We start from the raw sequence: 23,408 nt of genomic DNA, 5'->3' as shown, positions 1-23,408 counted from the left end.
TCATGAATGACCACTTTTGGTTGAAAGATACAATTTAAACATTATAAGTACCAAATATATTTGCAATTAACCAAGTTATAGCTCAAAATGTATTAAAATATTGTCTAGAAATGTATATAAATATGACACCATCATACTACTAAGGAGTTAGGATAATTTAATAGATAGTTGTTACTCTTCGGAGATGTATAGAAAAATAGTTTCTCATTTTATACATTGTAAGGACAATTTCTAATTTTCTTTTATGGTTGCCATATTTTATATATCCTTGTGATGATATTAATGAATGTATTGATTATGTTTCTAATAATAGCAATATTAATTGTGGATTTGATTCTTATGAGATCACACTTGTGTTAATGTCATATTTGACCAAGTGAAAAGAAATCTCATCACCAAGTCTTAATTGGACAGGAACTTGGATTTATAAAATTCAAATTGCATGATGCATGAAAATCTTGTTCATTTGAAAATTTTGACAATATCATTTTTTACATGTTTATGTGAGGCAAGTGAAGGATTGATGGATCTAGTACATATTGATATTGACTCTTCAGATCCACTACAAGGGACAACAATTTTATTTGTTATGATTTAATGATGCTTCAATAAATATGATTTTGTTTATAAGATTTAACAGAATTATGATACTTTTGAAAAGTTCAAAGAGTAGCAGAATGAATTGAAGAATCAATGTGGTAGAAAGATAGAAGATTCTTAATTTTAAAAGAAATGAGGGTACTTTACTATCTTGTTTTATGATCATCTTAGTAATTGTTGAATTGTATCGCAATTGACTCCTCGAAGAACATCTTAGTGAAAGTGTATGACTAAGAAGAGGAATCGAACATTCTTGGACATGGTTCAATCAAAATATGAGTCATACTTTTTTCCAAACAAGTTTTAGAGTTGTGCTCTAGTAACTATAAATCATATCTTGAAACTCATTTCAAACAAAGAAGGTTAATAACACCTCATAATATAAGGAGTAATAATATTTTTCTACTCTAGAACATTTAGATTTGGAGTTGTGATGTTTTCTTTAACATAGAAATAAAATATAAACTAAGCCCAATTTTGTGTAGTGTTTTCTTGTCGGGAATCCACATGAAATTTTGAATATTTATTTTAGCTCGTCAAGGAATATTCCTTGAGAGAGAAACATATATCTCAAGAATCATGTGGGAGTCATATTGATCTTGAGAGTTGCAGGAGTCAACCGACAATGATTCTTTTACTTATACCAACATGTCACATGAGGTTGAAAACATGTTGTGTTTCAGTTGACATAACCTTATTTCCATTCATTTCAGTTAAGTTAGCAATGCTTTTGACTTCTATGTTTTTCATTTAAATGCAAAAGTAATGTGCGTTGGTCACTCAATATATACTGATCAATATGGGTAAGCTGCTAACAACATCGAAGCACTGGGAGGCCCTTGTGCTGCTAGAAAGCGATAAACTTAAAATATCAAAGATCAATCCATGAAAAAGAACTAACTTTGAACTTGGTTTGTCCTTAACCTTGTCTTGTGATTGTAGGTTGGAAATGAAGGATCCACATGGATAGCAACATATGCACCTTCAAATCTAAGTGGAAAAGGTTTCACTCTAATTCATGAAAATGATTATGAGGAAATACTTTCGCTGGTAGATTTTAAATATTTGATAAAATTCAATATGGATATTGGTTATGTTAATGGCATTCTTAAATTCACAATATGACTACGGTATCCCTTTTCATATTCTGAATTGTGAGGAGTGGCAATGAATTGTTTGAACTATCAAGAGATATATCTATCAGTCTTAAATGGTTTAAACACATACATATGCTATCCAAATAAGATTTATAAGCTTAAGAAGTCTAGTTGGAGAGTTATCGAAGCATCGCATAACAAAAATCTGCACTTCTGTAAGAAAGTCGAAGGGTATTGATTTCTAGAGGTCCATTTGATTTATGGGTACATGTCAAAGCTTGTGGGAGCATAATTGTTATGATTGTATTGTATGTTGAGAATACTATTCGTAGGCATCATTGTCTATAGGGAAATGTTTCGCTATGGTAAAACAAGGGAGAGGGCACTCATACTTCATTTCAAATCTAAAGGTTTAGATCGTATAGTTTAATAGTACTTAGTCATAGACATATATGAATATCATGTTGAAATGTTTCGAATCCTTACGTAGGACACAATGAGTCAAGTCCTTTATTATTCAGATATATTATCGATCATGTATGCTATAATATATGTTTGTTCTAATTTTTCAAATGTCGTTAGCATTGTGAGAAAAGGATTAGAATTTTGTGTGATTAAAGTTGTTAAACGGATGTCAAGAACATTCTAGGGTTTTACCAAAGACTTGTTTCTTGTAGACAGTTAGAAGTATGATATTATTAGGAAGGACCATAGTGACATATTTTGGATTGAGATGACTCTAGGTCAGAAGTGATGGTCATATTGGAATATGGAAATGTTTCCATAATGGGATGTAAAAGTCGACATGTGAGTCGGAAACTTTAGTGCAAGAGAAGTGTTTAAGGAGTGTATCTTGAATTCAAATTGTTTTAAGTAACAAGTTCTAGTGGAACATTTTGTAATATCAAAGGCTCAGTCTCTATGACTTTAGAGCCTTGACATCATAGAAAGTAAATGCATGCAAAGTTGGAATCCCACTACATCTTAGATAACGATAAGAATTTGGAATTATGAAAGGAGCATCATTGGAATAATGTCCAGTCGATCTGTTTACAAAGGAAGGACAATAGATAGGCACAGAATGCATGTTTATAACATGGCATGATTGTTGTCATTTAATTTAAGTGGTTTGTTGATTACGAGAAACAATATACAATGAATAAATTTGTAATTGTTTTGGTGATTAAATAACAGGTATTTATTTACATTCAATGGGTATGATACCATAATTAATTAATTTATTATTGTGTTGTATTTTGCATTTTTGATTTCCTGAATAATTTATTATTCAAATTCCACAGTCGTTCATATTTTTGCGAGTAAGTATTGAATTACAACTGTCATGAATTGTTTGTAGATTGTTTATAAACATTAGACATTGCATATGAATTGCTGCAATATTCATGACTACTTAGAAATAGGAGTTTATATATTGAATAAACCCACGCTTAGATATTACTTCACGTATTTAATCACGAGTAATTATAAGACGATAATATCTGCTATTCTTACATAGGTATATAAGTAATTTTTGGGAAATTAATTGTGCATTGTTTAATCCAATGCATATTGTAGTTAAGTGTTATAAAGTGTAATTCCTTGCATGATTTTGTGAGTATTATGTATTGTTATATAGTCATAGTTTGTTCATTCCATTTTCCTTAACAGGAAAAAATGATATATTTAGGCCACTCGGTGATTTGAGTTGATCTATAAAACACATCAATATATGTGTTAAATGTACAACCTAGAATATTGTAGCGTTGCCTAAACAGAGTTGGTATTGATAGTCGATATTAAGTTTTATAATCTTTCATGGTGATGAGATAAGACTCATAATTATTATTAGTTTGAGTTAAGTTGAAGTGATGTTAGATTTACCATGTACTATAAAGATATTATACAGAAAGGAACGTTTGGATGATTATGGGTATCACAACCCTGTTTAGTTATACCCTTAGACATAAAAGGGATGCTTAGTTCAATTAAGTTAGGCCAATGGGCAGTCTTTTTATTGGGGTGTGCGTGAGCTTGGAACAAAGAGTAGAAATCTGTTTTTTAGGTGCTACTTGTGTTAGGGTATGGATGTCACTCGTATCAGGGTAGTAGTATGTATCAGAAGTACTTTTTATGTACAAGGTCTCTTCAGAATTATGTGTACCAGGTGATACTTGTGACGGGGTATTATTATGTGTCGTGGTATGAGTGCTACATGTACTAGGGTACTATAACGTGCCAGAGGTACTATTATGTATAAAGTGCTTTTTCAACACTATTACGTGTCAAGGTACCGGGAGGGGGGGGTACCAAAGTACTATACTAATATTCCCCTTCTATTTTTATAACCTTTAGGCGCCAAGGGTGAACATTCATTTAACGAAGCATAGATGACCATCGTTGACTTTATTTTCTTGTGGAGTTAAAGAATTATACCAATCCAAGGTTATTAGATTGTATGCTCATTCGGCTACTACATTTTTTCATGATTTGTTGTCTTTGTTGATTCTCGTATGCTACTAGGGAATCCTCAAAGCAAAGAAGTCAACTTGTTGTTCACATTGATCTTTCTGGTTAGATCTCGTGAGGTCGTTGTATAAGATTAATACAGGAGAATTGACCGGATGGGGTAGATTGTAATATAGATATGATATGTTTCTATTGGTGATAATAGTTGGTTTTTGCAGGTTTGAGATATATGGATTATTATCATTAAAACGTTGTGGGAGTGGAAACCCTATGTATCTCACTAGGCTTCCCAACCTGCCCGCTCATTTTATATGCATCACACGAAGAGATGTTAAGGCTGCTAAACATTTTAATAGGATGTTGAGTGATTGAAGAGAAGACATGCCATAGTGTTCAAGACTCTAAGGTCTTTACGATGTAACATATGTTGTGTATCGATTATGACATTCTTAAAGTTTTATTATTTTGATACATTTATTTGTACTCAAAATTTTGTAATATACTGGGATTTTCCACAAATAAAAATATTATGATTTTTGAAAGCGTAAAGAATTTTTTTCAATTCTGAAAATGAGGGATGTCAAACTTGGCATCAAAGCATTAGTTTAAGAAAAGTAGGATTTATGAGGATATCTAGACTTAAACTTAGAGACTAAATGATGATCGTGAGATGTGTGAGTAGTATATTTTAGATTGAATACCTAAATAGACACAAGCACTAGGTTGCTTCAAGGTATAGGCCTTAATAACTATTTTGTTCTTGTGAGATTTATAACATACTTTAGGTTGAATACCTTACTTGCTATGATGTATACTAGATTTCTTTAAGAGTGATGTCTTATATTCTAATGTGTGTTAATTGTTAGCATGCCTTTGGTTTCTTACTTAGATTGCTATTACTTGAAGAGATTTTAGGTTTATTGTCGATCTTCGTTTGGAGGATGAAATTTTATGTGTTCAGGCTTCTAAACATTTAATTATTGTATTAGAATTGGCATATAACTTTTCGAGGAGATAAGAAGACTTTTAATAGTGAATAATACATATCGATTGATATCGTAAATGATACCTAAACCGTGGTATCATACATGTAAAGTACGTTTGATGAAATAATAATACTTTCAGAGGGATACTGTCCATTTGGAGTATATTTGGCGGCATGAATGACTTTTGGCGTGATCCATGAATTCGTCCCATTACTAGGCATTTCCATCGACAACTCAATTAAAGTGGGGGTTGGTTGAGGACTTACAAGAACTGTGGATTGTGATAGATACTACATCGGTATCGAATATGAAGTCCTATGAGATACTATACAAAATTTATATGAATTCAAGAAAAACAAAGAGATTAAGGTTGACAGAGTCTTTAGACTCATTGGGCCGAGACTTTTTCTTCTTATGCAAGGAAATATGAAGCTTGATTAATGTGACGAGAGTTGCTCCGAACCCTATACATGATGTTATGACTTGATATTTAGTAATATTAAGTGACGATTGACTTATGTCACATCCTTACAAGAGTTCCTTAATATGTTAAGTCGACTTTAACATTCAAGACTAGGATGGAAAAAATAGTTTATTAAGTTAGAGTATTGATGAAATGCTAAGTAACTTACTAGTTTATTAAGTTATAGTATTGAGTTGAAGTAGCAATACTCTATGGTATTGCATGAAGAAGGATTTTGATGTCAGGTGATCGAAGTCATTGTATCAATCAAAAATAAACCAACTAACCTACATAGATAGGGTAAGTCGGGTCAAATCCACAAGGATTTTGTGGTCAAACTTTGTGTTATAGTAATCAATGAAAAAGAACTAACACTTACAATTATCACATGAAAGATTTAAACAAAGAGTAAACCAACCAGCTTGGAATTTTATTAACTAAAATGAAACTCTCAATGAGAAAAGTAAGGTATGCCCGATTTACTTGTTGGATAGTTCAAATTCATGCACTTTCTTCCCTAAAATCCTACTTCAACTACTTAAATTCAATTGGGATTCATTATCTTGTAAACCATAGTTTTGGATACATCATATGTTCATTAAACTAGTTGTCTTACTCCTTAGGTCTAATTTGGTTAGGAACAATTAGTAAATTGGCAATAAAATGTATTGAAACTACCTATTACAATAGTAAGCATTCAATATCACATGTTGGAATAACACATGAGGATTCAACTAATTGTCTTTGTTCCTAAACTACTTGAACATAGAACAATCAGTGAATTGAAAATGTATTATTTTAGTTATGAAATTAAATAACTACATACAACAACCCAATTTCAATTATCATTACCAAATATTATCACTTGAAGCATAAAAAAACAATTGAAATTAAGTAGAATCAAGTAATAATCAAGTATGTACATCCAAAAGTCCTAAACATTCCCCAAAGTAACCTAATGGTTTAGCCTTCTATTGAGCTCATAAAAACAATAACTTTAGTTTAATGAATAAATTGCATACTAGAATCCAAAAACAAACTTAAAATCATCAAAAAAAAATGTAACCTAATTATTATCAAAGTATGAAGAAAGTTAACCTTGGGGAAGAAGTAATAATTTCTAGAAATTAATGGAATTAATGATGAGCCATTGACAGAATGATCTCCAAACGGTGCTCGATGATGAATTCATTGAAATCTTGCCTTGAATCCGGAATTGAGTGGTTACAAATGAGTTTGGAGAAGGTTTGAGTGTATTTGAAAACCTGCAAAATGTTTGAAAATCATAGGGAGAAGTGGCCAAACAATTAGGGTTAAGTCTAGCTATTTATAGGAAATATGTGATTTGTGTTTATCCTCTCGGCAATAAAATCATCCAACACGAATTAAAAATCGTCGAGGATGATTTCTTCATGTCTGAAATTGTGCAAAAATACGTTTTTCTATGTCAAAAATTGTCTAGTATTCTTCTAAAATCGTCCTGGTTGATTTAAGTTGCACCCAAAAATCGTCCTCCAAGGTCCAAAAATCGTCTTGCACTATTTTGGTTATTCTTTGTTTTAATCTTTTTCCGCCTTCCTGTTAGGGTGCATAGTTATACATGGAGTGATTTTGTTAGCACCTCTATATATATAGTGTGTTGCATACCACTTGTAGAGTGTGCTTGAGAGATGTAGTTCATAGAGAGTTTTGAGTGAGTTAATTATGTAGACTAGATTTAGTTCCTTTTTGTAATCTCCTCATGATGTTCGAATACATCTTTTAGCACCCAAATCACCATGTTCTTTGTGTTCTTACAATTCTGCATGCTAAATCAAATACTCATAATTCACTACATTTGGTATCAGAGAGGGTGTTCTTGAAGCTCTAAAGAATATTATCCTTGATGACAACATGAATTGGTGAATCTCAATTGTTGTGAGTTCTTCATCTTTGAGAGAGATTTTGTTCTATAAATCGAATTGATTCCATGATTTGATTCAAAATTCGATTTTCCCTCTCTAGAATACTTGTTAATTTCACTTTGTCTCTCTAGAACTTGGCTCATAATCACTTTCTCTCTCTAGATATTTCTATCAAATTCACTTTCTCTCTCTAGAAAAATCCAAGTTCTTGTGATCATGGTGTATTTGGCTTATGATTATTGGATCGTGATGATTGAAGATGTCAATACAAAGCCAATGAGAAACAATTTTATGGGTTATTGTTGAACTTCTTTCGAAGATGGGAAGTTTGATTGAAATTACCATGAGTATGTTGTGTTGTTATGGTAATAAAAAGGAAGGAAAGGAAAAAGAATTATTCAAAATTAAATATGTTTCTCTTATTGAAGACCCAAATGATCTTCATGTGCTTGAGTTTGTTGAAGATGTTCTTGAAGAAGTTCATCATGTTCATGATGTTATTGATGTTCAAAACAAGGGAATTCAGTGTGATTTTCATGAAGACATGAATGAAAGTTCAAACCGATGAATGCTTGAACTCTTGTGATTCATTTGAAGGAATGGTTCCATATAGAAAGCCTTCAATCCAAGAAGTTCAAATGAATTAAACTCCAAAAGATTAGATTTAAACATGAAAAGTTGAAGTTGTCAAGAATGATGTTGTTCTTGAATTCAAAACTTCAAGATCCAAAAAGATGAGGAAGAAAAAGAAGAAGAAGATCAAAAGCAAGAACAATTGGCTTTCTAAACAAAAATCTTCAAAAGTTGTCTTGAATCCGAAATCTATGAAGCAAATATGGGTTTCAAAGCAAAAATAATCAAGTGCAGCGATGAATTCGAATTCCAAAACCAAAATTGTTGAAGATTCTCATGAAGATGAAGTTAGATTTTGGAAAAATGAAAAGAATGGATTGTAGAACATGCATTGTGGGTGGTAAAATGTGAAGATTGGATATTTTCTTGTTCCAACAAAGAACTGAGATCTTCAATGATCAATTCTAGTATTGCGAATGGAAAAAGAATCATCAAGAAGGTTTCTCAAATTTTCAAATGGATTCTGAAAAATTCATATTGAGGTCAAAGATGAAGGATTAAGGTTTTTCTTGAAATTCAAATTCAAATTCCATAATCCGAGCCCAATCGATTGTGTTTAGTATGATACTATTCTTGAATGATGTATTTGAGCCCAATACTTATTCATGATATATTTCTTTCGCCAGTTCGATCCTTTTTTGATTTAGGTCAATGTTCAGTAGAGAAATATTCGAGGTTGTCATCCAGCTTACAATATTTTTGATTCAATCATTTAGTCATGATAGTTGCATCATATCATGAATCCAAATTTGATTGACCAATTTTTTATTTCATGTTCATGGATGAAATTGATTATTTTGTTATTTGACCTAAATCAGTAATCACTTCCCAATTCGATCGATTTGCTATCTTGAATACTTATGGTGTCGAATCTAATTTTGACTGGAGTTGAGATCGAATACACCTGATGTTATTTGTTTGCATTAGGATCGATTTGGGATTGTTCTCTTGGAGTCAATTAAATAAAGTCAAACTGTGAAAAAGTCAAAATTGAATTTTTGATGTTTCGATATTTCGTCTAATTTGTTTCTGGATGAACGAAGGTTGAAGGGATACTCAATTTTGATACTAAAAGGAATTGAATGTTTGGAAGGGAAAGATAATATCGATTTTGGTTTTTCAATATCGTTCTAGTCGAAGTGCTTAGGTATTGATGATATTGATGGATCTATGTTCGAGGTCGATGGGTATTGTGTTGATATGGGAATTGAGTCAATGAAGTATCAAACGGTATCATATGGAGTCGATTTTAACGTGTTGAGTTTCGAAATCAAATGCAGAGGGCATCGAATTCAATTTGGGAATGCCTTGGAACTCATGTCGAACGTATTTTAGTGTTAATATTTGAAAGCTATTTGGAAATCGACTGGTAAAAACTAATTCGATGTGTGATGTTCCTTGGTTACGTACAGGAAATTGAACTAGGGGAAGAAACAAATGGATTCTTGGGGACGAACAGATTTCTTGGGATCGTACGCATCGAATAGTTATACTTGGAGTCGAAATTGATTTCAACTGGTATTGACTTGGGGTCTAACAAAACAATGCTTGGGGTCGAACATTTGGAAGTCAACCACAGTTTTGACATGTGGTCGAACGAGTTGTTCGACATGTGCCTTGTGATTTCAATTTGTGATCATTTTGCTAAATTGAGAATTTGACCGATGCTAATCTTTGTTCACATTGGTATCACATTGGAGAAGAAAGGAAAATGTTCATTTTGAATCCCTTATCTTTCACCAATATGAAAATTTGTACTCACTTTCTAAATGGGGTCATTTTTTATAAAGAATGCAAAATTTTCATTTCGAATCCCTACTTTTTGACATTCTTGCAACTCTCACCCAAAAGTCGAAAATTGTCACAAAATTTTGAAATTTTTCTTGGCTTTTTGTGACTGTTTTTCGTGCAAGATTTTTGCTGTTTCATTTTTGTCACACATCGAGCGGGAGTTTCGTCAAGTTTATTCCTCTAGTGCTTCTCATACTTTTGTGGTTTTTATAATCATTTTTTGATTATAAAAAAGGGGGAGAATATAGAAATGGGTATTCGAAGTTTCTCGGGTATTCATTTTGCGGATTTGAAGATCGGTGTTACTTCTAGGAGTTGGTCTAGATCGTGCGAGCTCGTTTCGAAATTGAAGTCTGGACATCCATTCCTAACTTTGAGGGGGAGAATGTTAGGGTGCAAAGTTATATATGGAGTAACTTTGAGATGGTTTGACTTGTGACGACCCACTTACATATAGGATTGATGCCTTGTGACATGAGAATGAGAGAGAGAGAGAGAGAGAGAGAGAGATGTTAGCACCTCTATATATAGTGGGTTGTTTACCACTTATAGAGTGTGCTTGAGAGATGTAGTTCACAAAGAGTTTTGAGTGATTTCATTATGTAGACTAGATCTAGTTCCTTTTTGTAATCTCATCATGATGATAAAATACATCTTTTAGCTCCCAAATCACCGTGTTTTTTGTGTTCTTACAATTCTGCATTCCAAATCAAATGATCTTAATTTACTACAAGTCGGCTGTAAGTCGTGGGTACGGAGGCTCGAGAAGAGTGATTGGGTTGAGGTGGTAGGCCAACAAACCCTAGGTATTCCAGTCCAATGACTGATTGGACATGTTGCATGTTGGCATTCTAGTCCGATAATTGATTGAGCTAGGGTACTCCAATCTATGATTGTAGGCTCATTATTCATGATAATGCGTTTGTTTTATGGGGTATTTTGGGGGAAACTCACTAAGATTTGTGCATACCCAGTTGTTTATGTTTTCAGGTTCTATTGATGATCGTGGGAAGGCGAAGGTAGGACTGTACACAGTCATCAGCAACATTGAGGATTCCGCGTTTCTTATATTACTCTGATATTCGACAAATGTATTATGGAATAAATGGTTTTTCTTAATAATAGATTTGTAATTAGGTAGGTTTACCTTATTTAAAATGAAAATTTTTGGTTGTGAAAATGGGACGTTAAAAATTGGTATAAGAGCCCTAGTTTAAGCGAATTAGAGGAACACTTGTGTGAATCCATACTCAAATTAGGATTTGATAATTTTCACAAAAACGTTTTTGAAAAGGAAATTTATAATAAAAGAGTTGGGTTAGGGACATGGGGTCAGTCTCTTATCATTTTCTTGTTTAATTTTGTGCTTGGGATCAGGAATATGAACCTTGACTTAACCTTGGTTTTACAGGAAGAGGTGGTGTGTACAGTCAGCTAAAGCCTGAATAGGAGAGTGGTTCCCAAAATACCTATACTTGTTATTTGTGTTGATTTTGAACTTGTTGATATTTGAATTGCTAAAAAATCATGTTAGTGGATAATTTAAGGTTCTCAAAGGGACTGTTGGATAGAACTGCCTAATTTCGGTAATGCCTTAAGGTATAGGGAATTGCTTGATATATGTTAGTTGATTATGTAATTGCTATATATATGTTGTATAGTTGTATATGGTCGGGATTAAATAGCCTTAGAATGATCGGCTTAGCCTTATTTCTTGTTCCTTGTTTGGTTGTGGACTTAGGGCAGAGTTGATTATGTGACAGTCTATCTAAACCCATAATATGTACAACAAGCATACACAAAAGAAACCAGTGGTATGGGAGCGAGGATAATCCTAGGAACAGTGCCTAGCAAGTTAATTGTAGCTCGTAGTAGAAGTAGGTGTTACCCCTCCTAGGATTGGTCTACTGCAGTGACTTAGGACCATTGGATGGATTCTCAATCGACTACGGATAAGTGTGGAAGGTAGTATGGGCCCATACTAATGAAAGCACAGGATCCGTATGAGATTCAGGAGGAATCTCGAGTCTACTACGGAACTAATTCAAGGATGGTATGGTATGTTGAGCATTATGTTTTGAAATCTGATCTTTCCATGGTGTAATTTCCATATGGTGACTATTGGAGGCTTAGGATCAGGTAACGGTGGCACTGTGAGAGCAGGTATTGAGGATGAGGATATTCGCAGGATCATTGTCGCCGATGTGGAATTGGCGATCAGAGAGACAAATTCAGAGTTGTTTGGGTCGGTAAAGACCATGTCGATCGAGGAGTTTGACTGGTTTTATTCCGCCGTCATGCAAATAGTTGATTTTGTAGCCACACCAGTCGTTACCAGTGCAGGATCTCAGAGAGGCGAGGCAGTGTATTAGCGAGAGTTCAGTTATACGAATCCTCCGGAGTTCAAAGGAGACAAGGACCCAATTATCGCTTTGTGATGAATTTTTGATGTGAAGGGATGTTTCTTCATAATTTTGTGTCTAGAGAACCAAAAGGTGAAGTTTACACTTAATCTTCTTAGCTAGGGTGCAAAGAATTGTTAGGAGTTTGTAACTCAGGGCTTTTTTCATACAGAGTGAGCCGCGACGACTTGGGAGTAGTTTTTGGATATGTTCCACATTGAGTATGTTCCTCTTGTGGAGCGGGAGCGACTAGAAAAGGAGTACTTATCGCTCAAACAGATAATAGAGTCGATGATGGAGATCACTATGATGTTTTTGGAGAGAGCTCTTTTCTGCCCATAGTATGCTCCTTCAGGTACAAATATCGTGATAATTGAGTATCCTCAAGACGGAGATTCGAGATTTTGTATCTACTCAACAGTATTTAACCTTGACCAAGATGCAGTCAAGCACCAGGAGGAGGGAGATTGAGTTGGAGATTTAGCAGAAGGAGGAAAGGACAACTTCAGGACAGTATAAGCGGATGGCCAAGCGGTTTAAATACATCAACCTAGGTTCAGGATCAGCTGAGAGGAGGAAATACAAATATGGCATGTATGGAAAGTTTCATGATGGGAGGTTTTAATCTTTTGTATGTTGCAGGTGTGACAAAGAGGATCATTTTGGTAGAGATTGTAGGCGGAGTATGTGATTTCGCTTCAATTGTGGCCAAGAGGGCCACATTAGAGCTCATTGTCCCATTTTTGTTTTTGGTGAGGTGAATGTATTAATTATCATTGTTATTGGTTGCATGCATTTTGGAATTTGTGAATGTTGTGTGACAACCGTCAAAACTCAGGTTAGGACTCATCTAGAACCTTGTCATTTCCATGCGTGTACATAACTTGGCTTTATATGCAACAAGTTGAGCTAGATCACGACTTAATAGATCCCTCAGAAAAAGTAGTGTAACTTAGCTTGTACTAAGCAGTCACATTGATATGTGAATACTCCAACTAGGTTGCAAAGTGCCAAAGTTCAATCTCGAAACTTAACACAAAATCATTTTCAATAGATCACGACCCAAGGGTAAGTTAAATACCATAATTTATTAATCATAACATATGACATGCTTAGCTAGTTTAAGTACGTATCAAACTCAATCTAATTAAATCATGATTTGATTTAATTACAAGTTGGAAATAATATCCAACTATCATAATTTGAATTATGAGCCAAAAGTATAATTCAAGGATTGTCTAATCCTACATTCATATGTTATGAACCTTTATTTCATTTATTTGAAATATAAAAATTTGATTTTATAAAAATCAAATCATAAGTTATCATGTTGATAACTTAATTCAAGATAATACAAGTTTAAGAACTTCTTTCTAAAAACAAAACACTTAAATAAAAACAAAGAAACAAACTCGTGGAAGTTTATAAAAATACCTAGAATTTTTATAACAACTAAAGACCATTTTATAACAATTGTAAAGAGACAATATTTAAAAATGTTACAACCATCAAGAAGCCTCATAAAGCCATTATTCTCCCCAAAAATTTGGCCATACCAACCCCTCTACACTCCTCCTTTCTCTCTCACTCATTATTACTCCTTTATGCAAAATCCCGAGGTCATATTTTGCATGTTAATGTGAGAGAGAAAAACTGATCTTAGTTACATATTCTGTGGGAGAGATTTTTATAGTGCATTTGTCATATGTTAAATGATATTTCTAGAGTTTTGTGGCCGATTTGGGTGTAGAATACACCTAAAGAGATGACGAGAGAGATGGTCTATCCAGAGAGACAGAAATGCACCTTCTCTCTTTCTTTTCTCTAAAAACACTATCTACTTCTCTCAACTTTTTCCACCAAAAATCAGCTTTCAACACACGAAAATAATGAGATATTTGGGTGTTTTTGATGCCGCAAAATTGAATTCATGGTAAGAGACTCCACTCTCTCCATCATTCTATTCATCTTGATGCAAGTTTTAGTTTGTTTTCTCTTCATCATTGGATTATATGCCCTTTAAAGGCTAGAATCTTTCCTTTTATCTTGATGTTTGTAGATTATCACCATCACATGTTGCATGTATTAAAAATGGTGATAATATATGATCAAACCAATGTTAAGATCAAAGATTAACCCATGCATACTCTTACAACTTCAAAAATCGGATTCTACTCCTTCATCTTTTTCAAAATCTGTTTTCTTATAGTTGAAATGGTTTTTAGAACATCATGGATGTGTTTTGACACCATGAATGTGTGAAAAATAAGGTTGCATGTTCTTGACCTTAGCACAAGATCGATTTTCAAGTTAAGAACATCAAGCCCATTTTCTAGAGTTCTTGAGAACAAACATATTGTACTTGAATGCATGTTTGTTTCTGATCATTTAAAAACAAATTTTTTCTATGGAAACATGAATAGAACATGCATGAATCTTGATATCTTTAAAATATTTTAAAATATTTTCTCAAAGTAATGATTAAAGCTCACTTTTCCAACCCACTAGCATACATGCAATCTGCTAGATTTCTTTACCTGAATTTGAACTACCATATCTCACTCATTCCTCAACCAAAACATGATATAATTTTTCTGAGAAGTATTAATTTGAGTTATATTTCGAACCTAAGTGGTCTCACAGTAAAACGTTAAGATTTCGATTTTCAACAATTTTTACAAAACAGTTGCTCCATCAACACTTTTTATGTGATCCCTAGTATTTCATTACATGATCAATGGCCTTAAACACCAAAATAAATCTCAAGAAAATTATTTTAGAAACTTGACACACTTATCTCATAGGACCTAAAGTTTCATGAACAAAAACATTATATAAGTTTCTACAAAAATTGTTGAAGTTCCAGCTACATTTGGAACTCATGCACTAGTTAGTGCTATATTTCTAAACTTGTTGGGGTTGAATACCCCCATTTCGCTCCGAAATTATTTTGAATCAAATTGCTTTATGAAAGGTCATGTTTTTAAGAGGTGTTCTATGAAACCCCAAGTGCTTAAAAAATCGTTATTTTTCTACAAAACTAAGAATTATATGGCCATAAATTCAAAATAATCATTTACAAATGAGATAAAAATCTGAAAAATTGAATAGCTGATGTATTCACAAAATAAGGATCCCATATAAAGCTTTATACAATTTGGTCACTATTTGATATTTTATTGAGATTTTTATTTGAATTAGAGCATGAATTTACAAAACTCGGTTATAGGACTCAAGGGCTTGAACCACTATTTGTCCCAACTTTGGTAACATTAAGAGAACCTATAACAATTAATTTGGAAAATTTTGCAAATTTTTGCTATTTATTATGACTTATCCTATTATTTAGACTAAAAATTACAAATAAATAACAAATGACCTTCAAAAATTTCTATAAAATTGTGCACACTAATACCCTCTATTAGAACCAGAATATAAAGTTTTACTATTTTTGGAGTTCATTTTAATGCCTTTATGGATTTTTGGACACAAGGCACAGTGAATTCAATATTACCAATAATGAATCGAACAAACTCTGGGCACTTTGCGACACCCTTAGTTGGATAGGTAGTTCTTAGATAATGGCTTTTGAATTGTATCTCACTATAAACTATTTGTTCTATAGGGCACTAGTAGAAATCGATCTCTACAACACTGAACCGTGAAGCTCAAACCGCAAACTCCCCCTAGTGAGTATTCACAGCCCTCTTTTTTTTTTTTTTTTTTTACTATTTTCATGTTTTTTGGTTGGAAATCATGAAATTATCTTATGAACTACAATACTGTTTTATGAACTTGCTAAAGTTTGTTTTATGAACTTGTTGAGCCCTGCTTTATGAACTTATTGAACTTGGAACGATCTTGTTTTATGAACTTATTGAGCTTGGAAATATATATTTTTTATAAACTTAATGAACTTGGAACGATATTATTTTATGGACTTGATGAACTTGGAACAATACTCTTTTTTGAACTTGTGCTATGAACTTCATGCTATGAACTTATGATATGAACTTTGTGATATGAACTTGTTATGAACTTGCTATGTTAAGTCCCCGAGAACCAAACTACAACCTATTAACTCGTATTTGAGCTGACGGTCTTATGGATAGCACTATTTGGGGTACACAACCCCTAGTCTTCGAGAACCACGAGCGCATATTTCCGTGAACTGACATCATGGTAACCATGGACATGATGGAATGGGAAAGAACGGTCGTTAGGCTTTGTTGTGAACAGAATGCTTTGGCATTCAATACTCATTTTGAGTTGGAACTTTTGTTGAACAAATCTATATTTACTTACTGAAATGATGTACATTTATAAACCTGTGAACTCACCAACTATTTTATGGTTTACCCTCATTTTTGCATACTTTTCAGGAAATGGTCAGTGAGCCAGTTTAAGACGCCACAATGATTTATGTTTATTGCTCTTGTGATGTGCTATAGACTATGTAGTATGGAACTAAAATCACTACTAGAAAACCAGCCTTTTACGACGCGCAATGTGTGTCGTAAACGCTCAGACGACGCGCAAATGCGTGTCAAGGAAGGCCCTGTCATAACGAGAGACGACACGCTTTTGCGCGTCGTCTATAGACGCACGTTTTTGCGTGTCGTAACCATACGACGCGCGTTTAGGACACGCATTGCGTATCATTATAGCCCCTGTCATAAATGAAGATGACACGCATTTGCCTGTCATAAACTTCGGTAACCATTTACAATATGCATATACGACACGCCTTTACGATACTCTTTTACGCATAAAATAAAAATATAGAATAAAATATATACCAAAACAATCAATTTCATCCAATAACATCATGTCAAAAAATTGTAATACATTGATATTAAAGGGATCTGATTGTACATTGTTATTAAGAGGTTTTCCCTAACTATATAACATAATACTACATTGCTATAAAGGGGCACCTTCTTGTTTCAGTAACTCATCATTAAGCTGTCTAAAGAAGCTCTAAAACCCTTCATGTATCCAACCAATCATCATGTCTCTTAGCTTCAATATCAATCCCAAATCTTGATCAAAAACAACACGGAAATCCTACACAATAATTAAAGAAATGTAGAATATCAAACTTAAAAACCAAGGAAGTAGGATATTCTTTGCTATTTATATCAACAATTTAATGAGAAACTTACATGCTGCAATTTTATCATGATTTTCGGGTATAAGTCAGTTAACGTCTACTGCAATTTTACTGTGTTTACTGGCGGATGAAAGATGATTTAGACAATATATCTGTACGAATTAAGTTGCAGAGTTTCTTCAGTAGGCTTCACTAAAACTATGGAGCTTTTTTATTTAATTTTTTTGAATTAGGTGTTGAATTTCATGATGCCTTTGCCTTACTTGTATAGTATGTTCGTGGAAAGAGGTGTTGAATTTCATGATCACAAATCATCAACTCTCATCTATCTCCACATACTGCACACATGTCATTGTGATACTTTGACCATTTGCAAGCAACAGAGTTATATCATGGAGTATTAGCCCATTAGGAATATAAAATCTCCACATACTGCACACATGTCATTGTGATACTTTGACCATTTGCAAGCAACAGAGTTATATCATGGAGTATTAGCCCATTAGGAATATAAAATCTCCACATACTGCACACATGTCATTGTGATACTTTGACCATTTGCAAGCAACAGAGTTATATCATGGAGTATTAGCCCATTAGGAATATAAATATGCCGATACCTGAAAATCAAAATGAAAATATGAAAATGGATATTTTCATACTTTTTCAATTATAGGCTAGGCTTTTACATTTTGTTAGGGAGTATTGAGGGTTTCTATCAGTCAAACTTCATTCTTTGGTGATTTATCAAGTATCTAATATGCGGGGACTTTAGATTGATTCACATATCCCCAACTCTTTTCTATTAATCATTTGTATATTATAAGATATTTGGCTAATAATTTAGGATTGAATGTTGGAAACCGTATCACTAAATAACAAGATAAAGTGAGTACGATGATGTTTCTTTTTGACTTTATGCACAAAGAAACGACTAAACAGCTAAAGTCATGAAATTGAGACATTAGATTATTTTAGCAGTCAAACGTATGATGCTACTTTAGCTTGCAGCATCTGTGGTTGATGCTAACTTGAATAAAAGAATGTTAGAAAAGCAATCTGCGAAAAAGATAGACATTAGATTATTTTTGGGAAAGAAAATAACATACCTCAGCAGCAGGGTCAAACATATATTTTAGCAGTAAACACTCACTAGGGTTTCCAATTGGCTCTAAGACAATTTTTGGGGGCAAAATGGGAATTGTAGCTGCTCCTGCTGCCACATTCATGCCTAAACCACCTCCTTGAACTGGACCAGATCCATTAACTACAGGTGCTCCAATAGCCCCAGGAATACTGCAAAGAACCATCCAAAAATTTCAAAAAGACGAAAATGCCCCTGCCCCATGTAACTAAACAAACACAGATTGAATACCCTAAACGTACCCTGTGGTAATACCACTGCGATCAAGTTTTCCATAAGCATGGCTCTTGATTGAGCATTTAGTGCCTGTTTAAAATAATAATAATAATAATAACAACAACAACAAATTAAAAGCATGATTGTTTTAAATGTCAATAACTAAATTAAAAAATATTTGATGATTTTGTTATATAAAATTTTTAAGAGGTGGTTAAAATGCTTATATGTAATTCAGAAGAAACAAAAAGGATGCTGACCTGGAAAAATCATTGATGAAGATATCTCTTGACTCATGTAGATACAGAGTTCAAGAATCTGAAATATGGTAACAATATGCTTCCTTGTTGATTTAGCATGGAAATTTATGATTTCAAAAAGAAACTTTAGTTTCTTAGATTGAGAAGCAAGTGATCGTTTGTTAAAAGGTAAAGAAAAAGTTGGTTGAGGAATTACATCAAACAGTTGGCGGGTGTGAAAACTTGTACTGTTATTATGAACTCAGATGTGTCTCTCAAGAAATTGTAGAAGATTTCAATTTACCTCCCCCTCCATATACTGGCACAATGTGGTCTGCATGCCATGCATTCCCCTCTGTAGGATCACTGATGAGCTTTCCAAGTCTACACAAAATCACAGAATGGATTTATCATTTTTTTAAAATAAAAAAAAAACATAATAATTTTACTTCCTCCTATTAGCAAACCCTGTTGGATAATAATAATTTTAAATTCCACCCTCAACTATGTGCATACATACATTTAAGCCCCTCTAGTTACAGTTTGTGTACTGCCTTTGGCAATTGGCATGCATTAAACAAGACTGATATCAAAGGGACAAAAATAGCAACTTTTTGTTCCACCCAAAAAGGTCTTTATCTATCATTTTTACAAAAGACGTAAACGCCCTCATAATCATATCGAGAAAAGGAAGAAGAATTTTGAGATATACCTCTTTGTCATGGTTTTGGCTAGCTGTAAAGTTTTCTTTGTTCAATAGGTCTGAGACTGTTCCATTCTTTGAGAAATTTTACAAGGGCAGGTTTGTAAATTGAATCAGCCAAGTTGTCTGGATATTTTGTCTCAAGTTCCTCCGGTTTGAAATTTTTAAACAATGGGGTAGGCCGTGTTTCTACTCGTTGGATACATGAATACAAGTGGATTCTTCCTGAGTATTTGCTGACCTGGAAAAAAACAAATCAACTATAAACAATTACCATTTCCTTTTTCTTTTTTCATTTGGGTTATGAATTTAATATCAGTTCTTTACCTCAAAGCAAAGAGAATGTGATGAGATGCAACCTGTTACATCTTCATCCTGGACAACAGGTCCTTTTCACTTGGTTTTTCTATCAGATTGCACATGTCAGCTTCTCATGAAGTGTGTGAAGAATCTGGTGAGTCTGTCCACTATATGAATACTGAGAGCATCTCACTAGCTTATTGCCAGAAGATTCATCATTACATTCCCCTGAAATGAACAAATCTTCATCCCCTTCTCTTTCTTCAACAGTTTCAAGTAAAGAAACATCGTCATCCTGAAGAAACACAAGAAAACATATGATAAACTATCTAACTAAGCGAATATCAATTTTCAAAAGCAGATATGTTCCACAAAACATGCAAAATAAACAAGTGGTCCATGAGTTCTAAAGAGAGTGTTCACTTTAAAATGTGACAGTTCCTTCCTCTTTTAAAATTTCTCAGCAACCTAAATGTATTTGGTCCACTAACTCCTAAAGATGAATCAACATGTAATCCTAAAAGTAAATTCCAAAAATTAATAAAGAAAAGATACCATACCATGATCTCCTTCAATGAATCAATCATACACCACATTTTGTGCAGCTGACAGATTAAGTCCACTACTCCCAGCAAGTATCCCAACCAATGCAATTTTAACCTGAAAAGTCTCAAGTTACACTGTTACTATCTCTGGCAGATGCATCACGTGCATCAATACGTACAAACTGAATCCCTTTCTCACACAGGAATTCCTCTAATCTATCTGTAACCATATGATAATGAACAAAAATTATCATTTTATGAGAACTTTGACTTAACCCAGTACTTTCATCATCATCAGATTCAGCCATGATTGGATGCATAAGTAGCCACTCTTTGAATCCTGATAGTTTTGCGATACCTATAGCTTGATTGGATGGTTTTGAAGGGTTGCCATCAACATCATCCACTGAAAGCAAAATAATTAACAAGAATTCTTTTACGGGTGAATGAGTAGAATTTAGAAATTGCAACAAACAAATGGAGTCATGAAATCTTACTTTCATCATCTTCGGCAATATTTACTGTAAAAGCATTATTATCATTTGCATAGAGGAGGGATAGATGAAAAACGGTGTTATAGGGTTAGCCGCTCTGATACCATAATAGTGGGAGAATCAATCGTCTTTATTGATGATAATAATCAAATATATATACCGATTACATTCTGACCTAAAACTATATATGGTAAATATATTTTACATAAATACAAGATATATATTGCTAATAATTTGGTATACCGCAGATTCCTATTGCAGAATCGATATCTGATTGCTTCAAAACCAAGTTTATGATTTGTCTTCGTATTGGTGGTAATTGCATCAAGACATGCTCCTTCAATCGTCTTATCTATATGACATATAAGAATATGAATACCGAAGCTAAGCTTCAAGATATTAATGAAAAAGATGATAAAGCAAACAATGAAAGAGATTGTGATTGACCATAACAGTCTCTGCTTCAGTAGCACATTTAGCTCATCCAAGCGAATACCCTTTGAGAAATCCTAAAAAGATCAAAAAGCATGTAAAAAATATGCAGAATTCTGAAAGATATGTGTGGATAACACCCAAAAAAATGCTACCTGATAGAAAATCCCTTGATAAGTTCGAAGGTGGTGATGGACTTACGAACGGCGGTGAGTGGTTGTCGTGTGGCTGCAGACGTAATGGTGGTAAAGGAGGATTTATGGAGAACAGATGAGAAACCTGGTGAATTGGATGGAACTGAATTCGAAGCCATAATCGCCAAAATCAATGAGTCTTTTAGTAGACGCTGATGAAGAAGAAGACCAATCGGAAGGACCGATGAAAGAAACAACAGCTAGGTAGAAGGATGACCGGAAAAAGGCGTGCGAGCATCTGCAAAATCTAGGAATTGAAATTAGGACTATAAATCATACAAATCGATATATGGAGTGAGGTTTGGAGAATGAAAAATACACCTGTTGCAAGAAACACAGGGGATAAACAGAAGATTATGCGATGTTCTGGTATGCAAAGCCGGCGGGGTGCTTATCAAAAGCTTTGAGAAGCATCTGAGTCGGTGTTCTTATCAAAAGCTTTGAGAAGCATCATAAGTTGTAACAACGATACGTGCATTCTTCATGTTTCTTCTCTTTTCGTCTCTGTCTCAGAGGGAGACTAGGGCTTGAAATTTCTTGATCTTTAGAGTGACACTAGAGCAGAGATCTGATGAGACGATTAACAAGTAAGGTCAGGAGTAGCGGAGAAGCGGAGAAGCGGATCAGAGAGGAGGGAGAGGGGAGAATCGATTGCGAAGATGAAAGATAGAAAGAAGGTAGAAAAGAACAAGGCGGGTTTTCAAAAATTTGGGGATTTCATTTTCCCTGTATCTACTAAACGCGCATTCATTAAAATTATAAAGCGACACTTATCGAGGATGCGCATTTAAGATACAGCGCCCTCCGTGTTTTTAATTTTTCTTCCTTATGACACTAATTTAAGGGCACGCAAGAAATACGTGACCTAAATCCTTAAATTTTTTGAAGAGATGACACTTTTTTAATGTCACTCTCTTTTGCGTAACATAAATCAATGAGTGTCGTGGTTTGCGCGTCGTAAAAGGGTCTTTTTCTTGTAGTGAATGTAATATTGTTTCAAATATGATGTAAACATAAAAATGCTCAATGATGATAGTTGGTAATCCTATTTACCTTGTGTTATGAGACCTTAGCCTGTCACCTTTTGTGTTTCCGATTTAATGGGGTGTGACATGTTGTATGGGTTCAGATTCTCCTATGGATGTGGATATTAGTGGTTGGGATCAAGCAGTAGAGTTCATGTTGGCTTGGTGTGGAAGGATTCTGAAGTTGTATGATTATAGCATATTTCGAGTGGGGGAGAGTGGAACCTTGTAGCTAGATAACTTTTTCCAAGGTTCAGTTCTCAGCCGAATCTCTCTAAGTTCAAGATTTCCGCACAACTGCTTAATTTTCTGTTTTCACGTCGGGATCATTGCCAACTGTTGAACTCTTTTTGAATAGTCTCAGTCTTAGTTGTGAAAGAAATCTGTAGCGTGTGCTTGTGCTTTTAATTTTAGGGTGTTATGAGACTAGGTTGAGGGATGTGATGAGGGTTTCCTTGTATGTTCTTGTTTGATTGGGCCTTGGAAGTCTAAGTCATGGCCCAAAGGCCTGGTAGGGTCAGTTAGGTCTTGTTGGGGTCGATATATGTCATGTTAGGTTGCGAGAGCTGTTATTGGTTAGTGGATTAAGGGTAAGCCCGAGTGCTGTTGTTGGTTAGTTGGGTAGGGGATAACCCGAATAACGTTGTTGGTTAGTGGATCG

The 23,408-nt window shown here is 34.0% G+C and overlaps 3 long non-coding RNA genes across 3 annotated transcripts; all 3 read right to left on the bottom strand.

Moving 5' to 3' along the window:
• Positions 1 to 17,281: 17,281 nt before the first annotated feature.
• Positions 17,282 to 18,895, bottom strand: LOC145156442 (uncharacterized). Its single transcript, XR_013736708.1, has 4 exons — positions 18,842 to 18,895; positions 17,719 to 18,751; positions 17,508 to 17,607; positions 17,282 to 17,409 (listed from the first exon to the last, which is right to left on the bottom strand). It is a non-coding gene; the product is annotated as an uncharacterized LOC145156442 (long non-coding RNA).
• Positions 18,896 to 19,033: 138 nt separating this feature from the next.
• Positions 19,034 to 20,319, bottom strand: LOC145156441 (uncharacterized). The gene is made up of 3 exons (XR_013736707.1): positions 20,085 to 20,319; positions 19,767 to 19,998; positions 19,034 to 19,438 (listed from the first exon to the last, which is right to left on the bottom strand). It is a non-coding gene; the product is annotated as an uncharacterized LOC145156441 (long non-coding RNA).
• A 1,006-nt stretch (positions 20,320 to 21,325) lies between these two features.
• On the bottom strand, positions 21,326 to 22,402 carry LOC145156440 (uncharacterized). Its single transcript, XR_013736706.1, has 4 exons — positions 22,044 to 22,402; positions 21,684 to 21,960; positions 21,544 to 21,605; positions 21,326 to 21,448 (listed from the first exon to the last, which is right to left on the bottom strand). It is a non-coding gene; the product is annotated as an uncharacterized LOC145156440 (long non-coding RNA).
• Between the last annotated feature and the right edge of the window lie 1,006 nt (positions 22,403 to 23,408).

Source organism: Lactuca virosa, chromosome 2 (genome assembly GCF_052849685.1).
Source record: "Lactuca virosa cultivar CGN04683 chromosome 2, Lactuca_virosa_CGN04683_v6, whole genome shotgun sequence".
Lineage (NCBI taxonomy): Eukaryota > Viridiplantae > Streptophyta > Magnoliopsida > Asterales > Asteraceae > Lactuca > Lactuca virosa.
Note: the sequence above shows the minus strand (reverse complement) of the source record. Positions and strands in the feature narration are given on the sequence as shown.